The 18,075-nt window shown below is 47.5% G+C and overlaps 1 pseudogene; it reads left to right on the forward strand.

Moving 5' to 3' along the window:
- The first annotated feature begins 12,435 nt into the window (after positions 1 to 12,435).
- Positions 12,436 to 13,703, forward strand: LOC139702905 (protein L-Myc pseudogene; annotated as a pseudogene).
- The last annotated feature ends 4,372 nt before the right edge of the window (positions 13,704 to 18,075 follow it).

Below are 18,075 nucleotides of genomic sequence, written 5' to 3' on the forward strand. Positions count from 1 at the left end.
ACTCTGAATGTGATAGGCACATCCTGGTGGCCAGCCTTTCCTCTGAAGTATGAATGCAAACCTTCACAACTCCTCAACTCTTCACTCTGTAAGCCTGATAACCAGCATCACATGGACAATACCAAGGTCAGCTGGGAATGAGGACAGTAGCCAGACCCACCTAGACCATGGCCTCTGTGAGCCCAAATGATGTTAGTTACACAGCAAAATGAATCTGGACATAGGATTCTGAGGCTGCCTTTTGCAAGCAGGGCACCCTGATAATCTCTCCACAAGTCATTGAGCCTGCTAAGGGTGGTGTCCTTCCCATTCCTGAGATGCCTGAAGGTGGCTTCTGTGTAATGGAACTAATCTCTTTACCAACCACACCATCCTTGGCCCCAACATTAACAAGTTTTCTTTTCTGGAAAACCTGCAAGTATTTTAAATCCTTCTACCCTGGCTTTTGCTCCTGAGCCCCATGGTATATCAGGCTGAAAGCAGCTAGAAATACCCAGGCCATATCTCAAATGCTGTACTGCCATGAATATTCCCTGCTGGATTAATTAGTCTGTGTTTTAGTTGCCTTTTACATCACTGTGACAAAAAAAATCTAACAACAACAATTAGAGCAGAACAAGTTTATGTAGCTCATAGTTTCAGGTCTCACTCCACTGACCACCAACTCCATAGCTCTGGGGCCAAGGTGAGGCAGAACATAGTGGGGGAAGTGTAGGGAGTGGGAAAGCAGCTCAGCATACGGCAATGAGGAAGCAGAGAGAGAACTCTGCTAACCAGGGACAAACTATGAACCCCAAAGGCATGCCCCCTCTGATTGACTACTTCTAGGTCTACCCTACTTGCTACAGTTACCATCCAGTTAGTCCATACCAGTGGATTAATGCACTCATTAGGATTAAGCTCTCAAAATCAATCATTTCACCTCAAAACTTTCCTGCATTGTTTTATGCCACAGTCTGGCTGGGCACAAATGCCGCAGTCTGGCTGGGCACACAATCACGAGCCACCACACAGCTTGTAGATTCAAACAGCAACTCTTTATTCCCGAACTCACACCAGCCGTCTACAATCACGTTCTCTGCCCAAATCCACCTCCACTGGGCTTCTATCTCCAAAATATACTGTCTGAATCCCGTGAGAACTCAAGGGGAACTCAGGCAGCAGGATACGCCCTATTCCCGGGAGGAATAATCTTAAACCTTAAACCTGGAACCTAAACTGGGAACGCCCTAAACACGACTATCTTAAACCGGGAACACCCTAAACTGCCTTGGTCCTTGAGCAAGGTCACCTACATTCAATGTCGCTGCAACATGTCAGCAACATGGGGTACGCTGGCAAGGAAATTGTCATACCTACTTGGCTAATGGCTCCCAGCATCTCCCCCCTTCTGATTAATTAAACAACAAGCAATGTGGCTTAAGGACCGTGCCTGGTAGGTTGTCCAATTCAACATATGGTTCTTACCCGTCATCGGAAAACTGACCTTTAGGCGTCAGCCTCCTGTCTTAGGTTGATACCACTGCAATTGAATCATACCCGTCACTGACTACCGGTCCAGCATAAGCCATTGGCCCCCAAATTTTAGACCATCACTAGCAGAAGGGAGGAGGATACAGAAATGCCACGACACCAAGCCAATTGACGGCTCCTTGGGAAAAAATTGCATCACTGGTGACACCATCAGCAAAGATATGTCAGCACTACCACAATTAACATGGGGTGCGCTGGCAAGGAAATAAAAATTGCATCACTAGTGACACCATCAGCAAAGATATGCCAGCATTACCACAATTCGCTGCACCAAACGATAGTTACATAGTCCAGGCAAGTTCTGCAAGCAGTTCAAAGCGGAGGAATCTATCAATATGTCCATTTCCTCCCAAAGTAAGTTTCCTCCCAAAGTAAGTTGACTCTTTGATTGAGCATTACTTGTTGAGTTCTTCACCGGCACTGGGATGGAGATAGGAATTCTGGCAATGATGCTAAAGAGACATTATCCTGAAAAGAATTATTAAATATAATGAAAAGGAAAGGTGAAAGTAAACAAACAGATCTGTTAACCTACTTTAAAAACAATCCTTAACAGCCTTTTACCTAATTTAAACTAGTAAACAAACAGATCTGTTAACCACCTTTAAAAACAATCCTTAACAGCTGTTTACCTAATTTAAATTAAACCATTTAAATCACGTGAATAAAAAAAATAATAATAATTCGGATCCATTTTTTCATGAGCGCTCCTCATATAAGAAATATGGGCATACGCACATACAGACATACAACACAAAACACAAGAGTGTACATAAACGTACAACACATAAGAAAATAGTAAAGGCCTTGTAGCTTTACCTAGGTGAAATCTCCATTGCAATGTTTAAAAACTCCACAGTCAAAAAATAAAACTGATCAGAAAAACATTAACCTAGGTTTGTATGAGCTCAAAAAATAAAAATAGAACCTTATGATGTGGAAAAATGCAATAATAAAATAGCTATTGAAAAAAGCATCCTGGTTAATCACTGTCGCAGATGTAAGAATGGCCAAGCTGGAGTTCTGGATATCAGCTGTTATGGATTTGAGTCAAATCATCTTCTTTTCGATCTGTAGAGACTGTTTTAGTTAATCTCTCTGGAATCCAAATGGGCTGCTGTTCTCCCTGTGGAAAAACACAAACAGACCCCCGACTCCAGACAATCACTGGGTCAGGACCTTTCCATTGTCCTGTTAGAATATCTTTCCAAAGTACTTTAGGCTTATGTACATTTTTTGGATACATATGTCTTTCTGCAGCACTAAATCCTGATGAATCCAAATTTAAAAAGTTTAGAGTAAAAAGCGTTATTTTAAGTTTATCTTGGGGTGATATATACCCCTTTCCAATTCCCTCTTTTTGCTTTAATAAGTATGTTTTAATAGTTTGATGAGCTCTTTCAACTATGCCTTGTCCCTGTGGATTGTATGGGATTCCTGTTATATGAGTAATACCAAATGATGAGCAAAATTGTTTAAAAGAGGTAGAGGTATAGCCAGGACCATTATCGGTTTTTAACTGTTTAGGAACGCCCACAGTGGCAAAATTTTGTAAGCAATGAGCTATAACATCTTTAGTTTTTTCTCCGGCATGAAGGGAGCCCATCAAAAATCCAGAAGAAGTATCAACTGTAACGTGTAAATATTTTAATTTTCCAAATTCTGGCAAGTGTGTGACGTCCATCTGCCAAATATGGTTAGGTATCAGTCCTCTAGGATTGACTCCAAGATTAACTTGTGGTAAAAATGTCACACAATTTTGACATTGTTTTATTATATGTCTGGCTTGTTCCTTAGTTATTTTAAAACGCTTTTGTAAAGTATTAGCATTAACATGAAACCTTTTATGAAAATTTGTAGCTTCTTCAAATGTAGAGAAAATATGTATGTCATGTGTAGTTTTATCTGCTAAATCATTGCCTAAACTAAGGGCTCCAGGCAATCCTGTATGTGCCCTAATATGTCCTATGAAGAATGGATCTTTTCTGTCCCAGATTAGACTTTGTATAGTGGAAAACAAAGAGAAAACAGTAGAAGAAGGGGAAATCCTACCAGCATCTTCAAGAGATACTATAGCATTAACTACATACTGACTATCAGAAAATAAATTAAATACAGAATCTTTAAACATCAAAAAAGCTTGTAAAACTGCATTAAGCTCTACCTTTTGAGCTGATTGTTTGGGTACTAAAAATGTAAAAGTTTGATCTGGGGTAACTACTGCTGCTGTACCATTATTAGACCCATCAGTGAATATATTTGGAGCATTCATGATAGGTGTTTTTCTTGTCATTTTAGGAAAAACTACAGGATGCTTAGACCAAAAAGACAACAAAGGATTAGATGGTAAATGATTATCAAATGTAACATTAGATTTACACATGATTATTGCCCAAGTATTTAACTCATTAGCTAACTCATCAATTTGATCCATAGTATATGGAGTAATAATTTTATTGGGAGAAATTCCAAACACTCCCTTCGCTGCTTTTATTCCTTTGAGTATTAATTGTCCTACAGCCTCAGGATACCTAGTAAGAATAGTGTTAGGAGAATAAGATAAATGTATCCACAATAATGGACCGTCTTGCCAAAATACTCCTGTAGGAATATTTTTTGTTGGTAGTACAATAAATAATAAAGGCAAACTTATATCAATTCTATCCAAATGCATATTTTCCATATATGTTTCAATAATTTTTAATGCCTTTCTTGCTTTAGGAGTTAACATGCGGGGTGAATTTGGATCTGATTGACCTTTTAGAATATCAAATAAAGGTCCCAATTCTCCTGTTGGTATACCTAGATAAGGCCTTATCCAATTTATGTCTCCCAATAACTTTTGAAAGTCATTAAGTGATTTGAGTTGATCTACTCGTATTTGAATTTTTGGTGGACGGACCATGGTTGAGGATAATAGAACTCCTAAATAATTAATTGGAAAATTTAATTGTACTTTATCTATTGCTATCTCTAGATTATAATTTTTTAATAAGTTTGTAAGTGTGGCATAACATTCCAGCAATATGTTTTTATCTTTATGTGCCAATAATACATCATCCATATAGTGAAATATTTGTAGTTCAGGATTTTGATTTCTAAGTGGCTGGATTGCTTTGTTAACATATATTTGGCACATAGTTGGACTGTTAGCCATCCCTTGAGGGAGTACTTTCCATTCATATCTCTGATCAGGACCTTCATGATTTAATGCAGGGATAGTAAATGCAAAACGTGGACTATCCTCGGGATGAATTGGAATTGAAAAAAAACAATCTTTAATATCTATAGCTAAAACATGCCAGGTTTTTGGCAAAGCAGACAATTGAGGAATCCCTGATTGAGCAGGTCCCATAATAACCATCTCATTATTAATGGCTCTTAAATCTTGCAATAATCTCCATTTACCAGATTTCTTTTTGATGACAAAAATGGGAGTATTATGGGGAGATATGGAAGGTTGTATATGTCCTTCCGCTAATTGTTTTTTGACCAGATCATGGGCTACTTGTGTCTTTTCTTTAGTCAGGGGCCACTGAGGAACCCACACTGGTCTTTCTGATTTCCAAGTAATTTTGATTGTCTCAGTGGCCCTTTCTGAAAATCCAACCCATGTCTGTCTGTTCCTTGATCTATTTGTACTGGTGCTGCTATACCTTGCCCTTGTTTTCCTAATCTTTTTTCTTTCCTAAATCCTTGTCTAGCCCTAGTAGTGGGCGCATTAGGATTGATGTTATTTGTTAACGTCAAACCTAATTGATCTAGGACATCTCGTCCCCATAAATTTATAGGAAGATGATCCAATACATATGGCTGTATAGTTCCTTCACATCCTTCAGGAACCTTCCAATCTAATATCATAGAACTTCTATGGGGATTAGTCGCCACTCCTAGGCCTCGAAGCGTTTGAGTGGCTTGTTGTAATGGCCAATGTTTTGGCCATTCTTGACTAGATATGATGCTAAGGTCAGCTCCTGTGTCCAGTAGCCCATTAAACTCATGACCTTGAATATTTAGTTTTAGCATTGGGCGAGAATCTAAATTTAAAGACAACATAGCCCAATCTACACCTGTGGAGCCTAATCCCCTGGAACCTCTTTCTACACTATGACTAGGAAATTTATTATGTAGGCTGGGTATTATTAACAACTGTGCTATTCTATCTCCTGGTGAAATTACTGATATACCTCTTGGAGAACTAGCTATAATTTTTATTTCACCTACATAATCGGGATCAATTACCCCAGGACTTATCATAAGTCCTTTTAATGTAGATGAACTACGTCCCAGTAATAAGCCTACTGTTCCTTGGGGAAGAGGTCCTTTTACTCCTGTGGGAATGATTTGAACTCCCATCTCTGGAGTTAATACTGCTCTGGCAGAGGCGCAGATGTCCAACCCTGCGCTCCCTAGGGTTTGTCTGATGAGGGATTTAATGGACAATGTGTCCTGGGCACTAGCCTGATGGTGTTGCTGGGATCCTCCACTGCCCCGTATATTTGTGGTTGTGGGCCCCGGAGCATTGGGCCCCCCTGTCCGTTTTTTGGCAATGGAGCCTGATGCCTTTCTCCACGATATCTTGGATAAATACCTGGTCTTTGTCCGTTTTTTGATAAGGGAGTACCTTCTATGGTGGTTTGAGAACGGCATTCATTAGCCCAATGTCTCCCTCTACGGCATCGTGGGCAAATACCCGGTATTCTATTCCTTTGATACCTACTTTTGTTAAACCCTCCTCCTATGGGGCAATTCCTTTTAAAATGCCCTGTTTGTTCACAATCATAGCATGTTTTTGGCCTGGCATCTAAAGCCTGTTGTACTGCAGCTGCCAAGACTTGCCCTTGTTCATTAATATCTCTACATAATTTAATATATGTGTTTAAATCTTCATGTCTCCATGGTCTAATAACCTCTCTGCAGCAACGATTTGCTTGGTCATAAGCCAGTTGTTTTATTAATGGCATTGCTTGTTTTGTATCCCAAAAATTTTGGCAGCCGTTTGAATTAGCCTATCTACAAAGTCAGCGTAAGGTTCATTAGCTCTCTGTATTACCTTAGATAGCTGACCTTGTAAATCTCCATGTCCTTGTAAAGTCTTCCATGCCCTAACTGCGTCTGCAGCAATTTGTGCATATATAGCAGGATCATATTCAATTTGTTGCCGTTGACCCTCATAAGGTCCTTTTCCTAACAACATATCTAGATTTCTTTGAGGGTAACCGGCTGCTGCATTTCGCCTAGCTGTCTCCGTGCAAAATTCCTCATTGGCAACCTTCCATAACAAATATTGTCCTCCATTTAGTACAGATTTACACATGCTAGCCCAATCTGCTGGCGTCATGTCCAAGTTAGTAATGGACTCAACCATGCTTACCGTGAAGGGAGCTTGGGGACCATAGGTTGTTACAGCCTCCTTTAACTGCTTCACTGTTTTAAAATCTAATGCACGGTGAATTCGCTGCCCTCCTGCCTGTTCAAGTACAGGGCATGCTAATCTTTGAGGTCCTGTCTCAGGATCCCATTTATCAACTACGGGGTTTGAGGGCCACTCAGCTGTCTCCATCGGTGGGGCTGTTGGTTGAATTACGCCCTCTTGTGATAAAACGGAGTTAGTAACAGCCTCCTGTTGTGGCCTTTTTCCTAACAACCCCTTTTCCTTTAAATTTTCTTCCTCTGTCTGACTAGCTCGAGAGACCTTCTCTTTTGCTTGATCTAAAATGTCTTTCTCCATGGTCTGAACCTCTAACAATTTACTTAACATCTTTTCAGTTTGTTTTTTACTAATTTCTAATCTACTATAAAGATAACGCAACCCAATAAGATAGCACAAAACAAAGCCGAAACTGAATGAAACAAAAACGGAATAAAAAATCGTTGTATCAATTTTCTCTTCCTCAGGGCTGACAAACTTCAAACCTTTAGCCAACCATTTTTCCCAGTTTGCCTGAGAAATTTCTAGGGATAGGCAGCTTGAAACAAAAACAAGATAAATCAAAACAATAACACATTGTTTTTTGAATTGGTCACCCATTCTTTCGCTCTTCCTCAGGGGCGAGCAACTTCACTTACCTCCAAGCTTTAGACGTCCCCGCACGGACCACCAAATGCCACAGTCTGGCTGGGCACAAATGCCGCAGTCTGGCTGGGCACACAATCACGAGCCACCACACAGCTTGTAGATTCAAACAGCAACTCTTTATTCCCGAACTCACACCAGCCGTCTACAATCACGTTCTCTGCCCAAATCCACCTCCACTGGGCTTCTATCTCCAAAATATACTGTCTGAATCCCGTGAGAACTCAAGGGGAACTCAGGCAGCAGGATACGCCCTATTCCCGGGAGGAATAATCTTAAACCTTAAACCTGGAACCTAAACTGGGAACGCCCTAAACACGACTATCTTAAACCGGGAACACCCTAAACTGCCTTGGTCCTTGAGCAAGGTCACCTACATTCAATGTCGCTGCAACATGTCAGCAACATGGGGTACACTGGCAAGGAAATTGTCATACCTACTTGGCTAATGGCTCCCAGCAGTTTTATACCTGAGCTTTCCAGACAACTCATATCTAAAGTATGACCGTCTCTTACCTTTAAATAAGCCTCCCATGAATTCTAAGGACATGTGCAATGTAGGCCAATTCTTTTTTTTAAAGAGAGACAGAGTGAGAGAGAGAGCAGAGAATTTTTTAATATTTATTTATTTTTCGGCAGACACAACATCTTTGTTTGTATGTGGTGCTGAGGATCGAACCCTGGCCGCACGCATGCCAGGCGAGTGCGCTACTGCTTGAGCCACATCCCCAGCCCTATGTAGGCCAGGTCAGGTGCAAAAGAAAATAGAAAGGGGACACACACCCTCCAGGGACTCGGGTGGAAACGGAAATGAAGGGTTCCATTGGCGTTGGTCTGTGGCTCCTCTCCCCCACCCACCCCCATTTTCTATTCTTTGTAAGAAATTATGATCCCCCCAACATGAAGCCCCTTGCAGCACAGAGGTCAGCCTGGAGAGGGGTCCTGGTCCCTCCAGTCCATCGACCCTGTGCTTTGGGCAAAATGGGCACCTGGGTCCAGGTCAGCCTTCCCAGGCCTGATGCCCTGATTCACGTCTCTGTCCCCAGCCCAATTCCACCCCTCCTGAAATGAATCGGTTCATTACTAACTATCTCTGAGCTTGGAGGGGACCCAACGGCACCGTCACTGCTGTCCCTGTGTGACAATGATCAGGACCCACCTGCACAACCTTTGGAAGGACAGGAGTGAGGACATCAGGTTGGTCCCACCCCATCCACGGAGCACCCTGTGTGGGCCAGGCTGTGTGCCAGGTGCGGAGGGGACAGTCAGGAGCCAGACCGTCAGGCGAGAGTCCTGGCTTTGGAGAAAATGGACAAGAATCAACAGCGTGAATACCTTAAAAGGAGACTTTCTAAAATATTCTGTTTTTAGTTGTAGTCAGACACAATACCTCTATTCTACTTATTTATTTTTATGTGGTAATTAGACTTGAACCCAGGGCATTGCACGTGCTAGACGAGCACCCTAACACAGAGCCATGACCCATTGACCCATCATGAGGCTTCAAGTGCCCCCATAACTCAGCCCGGCCCTGCGGGATGACCCGCCCAGTTCCCTGGCAGAGTGGCCCATAAACCCCTGGAGTCCATGGATTGACTATGTTTATTTATTGGGATTTGGAGAAATATACCTGGTCCCCAGAGGCCTCGGGATGTGGGGACATGATTTTGAAACACAGGTCGTTGGAGGGAAGGAGAATTATAAGGCAGAGTCGCAGCTCAACTCTCCCAGAGAGCAGGAGGGATGCCACTGTCATTAATGACCAGAGTCAATGTGGTGTCACAGGAGCCACGTGGAGAAGTCCCAAGCAGAGGCTGGCAAGGTCCCCAACCCCAGTTCCATGTCCCCAGCAGGCTGAGTCCACACCAGCCCTTGGAACTCACTGTTCCCTCTGCCTGGTCCTCTGTTCCCTGCAGCCCTGACACCAGGCTCTTCTCCTGATGGGGTCAGTGCTGAGACCAAGCAGCGTGTCCTCCTGGAGGGCTGTCCCCTCCGCCCTCCTGACGCTGTCCCCTTCTCATAGAAGTCTTGTCACCACCCCATCGCTGAACATAAGTGTGGACTTGGCTACTGTTTCCTCCCCAGAGAATGGAAGCCTTTGTCCCTCTCTGTCACCTCTGTGTTCCCAATGCTGATCTTCAGGCAGGCACACAGTAGGAGCACAGGGCACACAGTGTTTGTTGAATGAGTGAGTGAGCGGGGTCACCGAGGGCTGTGGCGACCCCTGGCTCCTGTTCTCCCCTCTTCTTCTGCGGTCAACCCCAGAAACCGTGCAGGCCACTCTCAGGACATACGGGGACACTGAGGTTCTGCGTGTCCTGAGGCCACACTGTGTCTGGTGGCAGGGCAGAAACCAGGACCCAAGTGGCAGAGCGGAGACAAGTGGAATTTAGAGTCCCACCCTCTGCTCTGGACCTGGGCTCTGTCCCATCACTTGGCCTCTCAGAGACTCGATCCCCTCCTCTGTAGAATGGGGACAGTCCCATCAGACCTGGGGAACACACAGTAGGTGCTCACCAAACGGTGCCACAGGCCAGACCCACCTTGAGCGCTACGTTGTTCGTCGTTTGTAGCCTGTCATTTCCCCTGACCACAGGTGCCCAGAGAGATCGCCTCCCAGAGAGCAGGCCCCTCAGAGGCACTGGTCACCCGAGGCAGGCCAGCCAACAGGGGTCCTGACAGTGACCCTGAGCTCTCTGTCATTTGTCATTTCTCCTGTGATGGAGGCTCCTCCATCTGTAAAATGGGACAGCCAGGGCTGGGGTCACCTTGCAAACCCCGGGGTGGGCGGGGAAGATGGTTGGGGATGGCATGGCGGGCGGATGAGAGAGGAGAGAAGGTGGACGGCTGAGTGGACAAATGGGTGGGTAGACGGATGGATGGATGAATGGACAGACAGATGGACTGATGGATGGCCAGATGGACGGGGGTGAGTGGGTGAAGCAGTGGGTGTGTGACTGGGTCCATGTGGGTGGGGTGAAAGGGTGGACCTGGCGACGGACAGGAGGACAGGTGAGGGGCGGTGGCTGGGTCTGCATGGTGGTGAGTGGGACTGGGTGACCTGGGGGTGGGCGCATGAGGTGGCAGTGAGTTCCCCCCAAGGCTGTCTCTCCCTTGCACTGCAGTGGCCCCATTTTTCAGAAGAGTAAATCAAGGCCAGTGAGGGAGTCTGCTGTCGAGGGTCCCCACAGGGCCAGAAAGGAACCCAGGCCTCCAGGGCCCCTGTCCCCAGCAGTCAGTCCCCAACTCTGGTCACACCCACCCCTGGGGAAGCCAAGGTCCCATCCGTGGTACTGCAGCAGGGACGAAATGGGCCCAGAAAAGCCAACCGGGCTGAGGCTGGGGTACACACATGGCCTCCTCGCACGTCGCGGAGGTCCTGCCTTGGCTGGTGGGGACCACCCGTCCCAGCCAGGAGCTCCCCATCCCCTGCCAGGCTCATTCTGTGAGGCGACCCAGGGCCTGGGAGAGCCCTGGGCACCAGATCCTGGCGCAGAACCCAGAGCGGAGATGGGAGGCAGGGAGGCCAGGAGGCCCTCGCTCACCTGCCGGGAGTTTTCCCTTTTAAATAAACAGACCTGCGGCTGGCCGGCCAGTTCTCTCCCATTTTTCAGAGCAACACTATGTACTGATGGCTGTGCATTGTCATGTGAACGGGAGCTGGAATCCTCCTGGGCACAGTGATGGGGGAGGAAGGTCAGAAGACGAAGGATCACACTCAAAAACTGAGAATCACCTTTGTTTTGTATTCACCCATGATGAGAACCAATCACCACCACAGAGAAGGGCAGAAAACTAAAGGTCAGGTCTCTCCCTGGAAACATGAATCCACACAACTGACAGTCATTTACTGAGTGACTCCTATGTGCCAGGCAAAACTAAGCACCTACTATGTGCTGGGCTCTCAAGTTACAGAGGCGAGCAGAACCACATCCCTGACCCAGCCCTGTCCCCAGAAGAGACCCTTGTTCGCTGTCCCTTGCTTTACCTTCCCAGAAATGAGCTAGGTGATCTCTGCCTCAGCCTCCTGAGGAGCTGGGATTACAGGTGGAGGCCACCACGCATGGGCTGATTGTCATTTGTGTGTCTGTTTCCCCCACACCAAGGTCATAATCCTCTTCAGGAGTCACCTATACCTTATGCACCTCTTCCCATGTCCAGCACAGGGACTGGTGTGAGGTAGGTATGTGATAGACTTTCTACCAATGAATCAGTGGACGGTGGATCAGTGGACGGTGAATCAGTGGATGGTGAATCAGTGGACGGTGAATCAGTGGATGGAGGGGTGGATGAGGCTTGTCTTTCCACCCCTGTCCTATGCTGCACCAAACTCTCCTTCATGGTCCATCCAGGGTTTCACTGCTTAACAGTTAGGGCACATTTCAAGGCTCTAAATGCTTTCACTCAGATAATACCTGGCAGGACTATAGGCAGAAGACTTCAGGATGCAACTTGAGTCCTTTAAACACATGATCAATTTCTGCACAGCAATATGGTAAGGAAGTCTAGAAGTCCCCCCAAAAAGCTAAATTCAAATTATCATATGAATAAATAATAAAAATAGGAACTTTCCCCCTCAAAAAATTATTTTTCACAGATGTTCACTGAAAAGGGGGAAATAATCCAAAAGTTCAAAAACAATCAAATGGATAAACAATTGTGGTATATCCATACAATGGAATATTACTCAACCATGAATATGAATGAAGTACTAACATGATTAGGTTAAACCTTGAAAACATTATGCTAAGTGAAATAGACCACACACATGAGGTCAGATATGACATGATTCCATTTCTGCAAAATATACAAGAATTGGTGCTGGCTGCCGGGCTGCCCCGAGCCGGCGGGGAGCCGGTCCGCTCCAGGTGGCGGGCGGCGGGAGCGAGGGAGCGGACATGGACTTCGACTCGTACCAGCACTATTTCTATGACTATGACTGCGGGGAGGATTTCTACCGCTCCACGGCGCCCAGCGAGGACATCTGGAAGAAATTCGAGCTGGTGCTGTCGCCCCCCACGTCGCCGCCCTGGGGCTCTGGTCCCGGCGCCGGCGACCCAGCCCCTGGGATTGGCCCCCCGGAGCCGTGGCCTGGAGGGGGGGCTGGGGACGAGGCGGAATCTCGGGGTCACTCTAAAGCTTGGGGAAGGAACTACGCTTCCATCATCCGCAGTGACTGCATGTGGAGCGGCTTCTCTGCCCGGGAAAGGCTGGTGAGCGACCGGCGCACCCCCGGCGCACCCCGGGGGAACCCGCCCAAGGCGCCCGCCATCCCGGACTGCACTCCCAGCCTTGAAGCCGGCAACCCGGCGCCCGCCACCCCCTGTCAGCTGGGCGAACCCAAGACCCAGGCCTGCTCTGGGTCCGAGAGCCCAAGCGACTCGGAGAGTGAAGAAATTGATGTTGTGACAGTGGAGAAGACACAGTCTCTGGGTATACGGAAGCCAGTCACCATCACGGTGAGAGCAGATCCTTTGGATCCCTGCATGAGACACCCCCACATCTCCATCCATCAGCAACAGCACAACTATGCTGCCCGTTTTCCTCCAGAAAGTTGCTCCCAAGAAGAGGTCCAGAGAGGGGTCCCCAAGAAGAGACTCTGGAGAGAGAAGCCCCTGAGGAGAAGGAGGATGAGGAGGATGAAGAGATTGTGAGTCCCCCGCCTGTGGAAAGTGAGACTCCTCAGTCCTGCCACCCCAAACCTGTCAGTTCTGCTACTGAGGATGTGACCAAGAGGAAGAGCCATAATTTCTTGGAGCGCAAAAGACAGAATGACCTCCGCTCTAGGTTCTTAGCCCTGAGGGACCAGGTACCCACCCTGGCCAGCTGCTCGAAGGCCCCCAAAGTAGTGATCCTGAGCAAGGCCTTGGAACACTTGCAAGCCCTGGTGGGCGCTGAGAAGAGGATGGCTACAGAGAAAAGGCAGCTGCGGTGCCGGCAGCAGCAACTGCAGAAAAGAATTGCGTACCTCAGTGGCTACAAACTGACCAAAAGCCTGACTCTTCTGTCTTACAAAGACAGTGTATTTTTTAACCTCCCTTTCCCCTTTAGTAATTTGCACATTTTGGTTACGGTGGGACAGTCTGAACAGTAGATCCCAGAATGCATTGCAGCCAGTGCACACACAATAAGGGCTTGCATTCTTGGAAACTTTGAAACAGCTCTCCCTCTTTCCTGACTCATGGGAGTGCTGTGTCCTCTCTGGCGCCTTTGGCTTCTCAGCAGGCAGCTGACTGAGGAGCCTTGGGGTCAGCCTAGCCCACTAGCTCTGAAGAAAAGGCTGACAGGTGCTATGCAACAGGTGGTGGATGTTGGGGGTGGGGGGGTCCAGCCTGCATGAAATCTCACACTCTGCAGGAGCTTTAGGCTAGGAAAGGATGCTCCCGCTGGTGTCTCTGGGGGTGATGCAAGGACAGCTGGGCCTGGATGCTCTCCCTGAGGCTCCTTTTTCCAGGAGACACACGAGCTGTCTTGGGTGAAGGCAAGCTCACAGACTTGAACAACATGGACCATTACCTCACTGTCAGACACTTTACAGTACCTAAAGAGTGCAAACCTTTAGTTTATATTATGATGTTAGGGGACACTTCTCTACTTACTCTGAATGCTGCGACCTTGAGAACATTTAAAAAGCTTGGGCTCAGATTCTTTGTCTTAGAGCCCTTTGGACCCTCTCCTCTGAAGGAGGGACCTTTCTGTCCTTACTTAAAGGACTTTTTTTTTGACTCATTCTGCTTTTGTTATGCAATGGGCTCTACAGTAACCTTTCCCACAGGTCAAAATATTTCCTCCAAGAAACAGGAAAATGGATCCTGGCTTGGGGCCTGGGAAAGGCTTGGAGTCCTGGCCCATGAACTTGTTCCCTGCCCAGGTGTTTTCCAAGGGGCATTTGAGGCCCATCATGGGATCTTTTCTCAAGGCAGGTGTAAGGCACCTCAGAAGGAAGCACTCTGTAACTCTTCCTCTTTCTACCTACCTGCCTCTCATCTCAATCCTTGACTCCATTTGAAGTTCTACTGGAACTGTGCAAACCTGTCCTTCTCATGCAACTCCAAGGAGCTTGCTGGCTCTGTAGCCACCAACCTGGTTCCCTGCTAGTCTGACATGAGTCAGATCCTTTTCCCAGAATCTGGGCCTTACTGAGGTTCTGAGAGCCATTAGGACTCATCCAGTGCTCCAGAAGGTGGACTTATTTCTTGGTGGATCTTAAAAGCGCCTGCAGGAGCTCTGTTTAACCAACCATAATGGATTTTGCCCCAGCTGGACTCTCTAGCTCTAAGTGGAATCCAGGTGCAGCCTCCAATCTGGGAAAGACACCCAACCCAGCAAATGTCATGTGGGCAAGCACAGGAACCCCTAAGCCTGTCCTGGAAGAAGGATCAGCCTCTCTGCTGCCCAGGACAGCAGGTGCCTTCTGGCTCTGGGTTTGGAATTGGGGAGGGGGGAAGGAAAGCACAGTTTGAGGCTCTGTCAAACCAGCTGCTATTTCCAAACCCACTGTCCACCATGGTTTCTTTCTGGGTTTGCTTCCTGGCCTCAGAATCCCAGTGGAAATTTTGGAACTAGCCACTCTACCTTGTGGAGCAGGATTTTCAGGAGCCAGCTGACTTCTGGAATGGTCTTAGGAGGACAGGTGGGGAGGGGAGTAGTTTACTAATGTCTCACCTTGATGGCTCGTGTTTTATAAGCTGCTTCTGGGTATTATGCTGGGGTGAGTCTTTTTTTTATATACTGTATTTTTGTATGCATTTTGCAAAGTGGTGTTAACTGTTTTTGTACAAAGAAAAAAAAAAACCTCCTGGGCAATTCTGTTGCAAGGGTCTGATTTTATTTTGAAAGGCAAGTTTACCTGAAATTTTGTATTTAGTTGTGATTACTGATTGCCTGATTTTAAACTGTTGCCTTCTGGGACATCTTCTAATAAAAGATTTCTCAAAAAAAAAATATATATATATACAAAAATTGGGAAATCCAGAGAAAAATAACATAGATCAGAGGATGCCAGGGCCGAGCGCCACAGTTTTGGAACTTGATAGAGGCAGTGTTTGCATCACTCTGTGAATGTGATAAAACCCTATTTTAATTCTGTATTATGTGAATTTTATCTTATTTTTTTAAAGTCCTTAAGCAACAAAGCAACGATGCACCCGGCTCATTCCCTCCCTGCTTCCTGCTGGATGTGGCCTGGCTGACAGAAAGCTGGGCAGGACATGGTCCTGAGCGGCCGTACCAGTTGTTAAGTGGCCATAAAGCCTGGTTCCAAGGAAGGAGCTGCCTCCAGAGGGCAGGTCTGAGCAGGACCCAAATGTCAGAGAGGAAGAGGAGGGAGACAAGGAGAGAGAAAGTAGAGGAGAAAAAGAAAAGGAAGGGGTCCTGGAGGACCTGTGAATCCTGAGGACACCCCACTAACCAACACATTAGTAGGAATTAGGAAAAGAAAGCAGAAAATCAGTGCTGTCCTCCCAGGTGACAATCCATCCCACAGGCCGACTGAGGTCCAGCTGTGGGCCTTTGGGTGGGTTCTGGGAGAAGGAGGCCACCTCCCTGGCCCTGCATGGGGAGCCCCACATTCCTAGGGACTGTCTGGGGTGAACGAGGGCATCCCATGCTGGGCCTGGGCAATACCTCCTCCTCTGAGTCCCCTCTGCCTCTGGAAAACTGTGTTCTATAGAGGATTATAGAGACGTCTCCAGAAGTCTGCCAAACAGGAAGTGCAGACAGATCCCCGTTCCCCAAGAGTAGGGATGTTCTTGGCAACTTCTTGGTCAGATAAGTGTAGCAGAAGGGACGCTGTGAGGTGAGGTCACACAAGAGCGCACAGCTGGGGTCCTCCCCTGAGACAGTCCTGGGAACACAGCCACCATGTTGTGAGGAAGCCCAGACCACACGCAGAGGCCACCCGTGAGCCTCTGCCCCCACAGCAGCTGCCAGGGTCAACTCCCGGGCTGCAAGTGAACCAGGCCCCAGAACCTCCCACTCCTACTCATGGGGCCACCCTAGAGGTGCCTCGCGAGACAGAGGAGCCTGTGGCAACTCACAGATCCCCGAGAAAAATTAACACATAAAATCATGAAAAATCACTGAATATGTTTAAGATAATTAATTTAAACATGAATCACATTTTTAAGTTGCTGACTTTGGGGACATGTGTCTATAACCTCATGACAGACAACTGGGTGGATGGGCAGTTCTCAAAGGGCCTCCCCCCTATCCCAAGGTGAATGCTCCATCCTTTATGGGCTGAATCAGGTCCCCCCACCTGCCACCAAACCCTGTGTTGAAGTCCTGACCCCAGTACCCCCGAATGCGACTGTGTTTGGAGTTTTCAAAGAGGTGACTGAGGTAATGTGAGGTCACTGAGGACAGCATGGCAGGTTCTTCTACGAAGAGCAGATCTAAAAAGCAGAAACAGCAAGGGATAAGACGGCTTTCTACAAGCCAAGGAGAGAGGCCTCCCAAGACACCCACCCTGATGGCTCTTGGCCTTGGGCTTGCAGCCCCCAGAACCAGGAGGACATAGATCCCCATTGCTCCAGCCACCCGGCCTGGGGTGCTCTGTTACAGCAGCGCTCGCAGACTCATACGGTCCCGGGAGGCAATTTCCTGGTGGAAGACACAGTGTGAAGGTTGGTGCCTACTGAGGGCCCTCAGTCTGTCACCCAGCCAGGGGTGGATCCTCCTGACCTCATGGGGGTGACCCCACTGTGAGACCTGAGTGCAGCAGGAGTCACCCTGAGGTGGTTCCCCAGAACCAAACCCCCAGGCTGCCTCCGGGGCAGACATTGCCAGTCCACCCCAGAGCACTCCACCAGCCCCACCTTGTTCTCCAGCTGGGCACCTTCTGGGTGGACCAACAGGGGACAGATTTCCCTGGGCTCAGCTCAGAAGGGCCTGTCTAAGGCGGATTGAGTCATGCTTGGGGGGTCTTTAGCCTCCCTGGGGGTTACCTTTGCAGACACTGGCCCAGGAGGTCCCCAAGATGAACTTGCCAGCCACACTGTCACCTGCAATGTGTTACGTAGAGAAGTGTCCTAGTGTGACTGGACCCAAGGCCGGGGGGGGGGGGGGCAACAGGGGGAAAAATACTGATAATTATCCCAAAATAAATAGATAAATAAAACTGTCCCACCCACATGACACTCAGTCATTGGCTCAAGAGAGTTTAGCAAAACCCAGATCTGGGGTCTGAGGGACCCCATTCTACCCACTGTTGTCACCCTGCAGTTGACAGCAAACAGCCAAGCCAGCTCTATGTCCACAGGGCCTGTTAGGTGGCCCTAGAGAAGGCCCAGGCGCAGCTCTTCTGTTAGTCTCCCGGGTGACCTTCTCAAGTCCCAGTGTCATCAGCACCCCCTGGAATCTGGAGGTGCAGAGGTGGTGCTGTGGGCCTCCTTTCAGACCCTCAGTGATGTCAGCTCATTCCTGCCACAGGGCCTTTGCACAGGCGGCTCCCCTGGCCTTCACGT

The sequence above is a fragment of the Marmota flaviventris genome, chromosome 19 (assembly GCF_047511675.1).
Source record: "Marmota flaviventris isolate mMarFla1 chromosome 19, mMarFla1.hap1, whole genome shotgun sequence".
Lineage (NCBI taxonomy): Eukaryota > Metazoa > Chordata > Mammalia > Rodentia > Sciuridae > Marmota > Marmota flaviventris.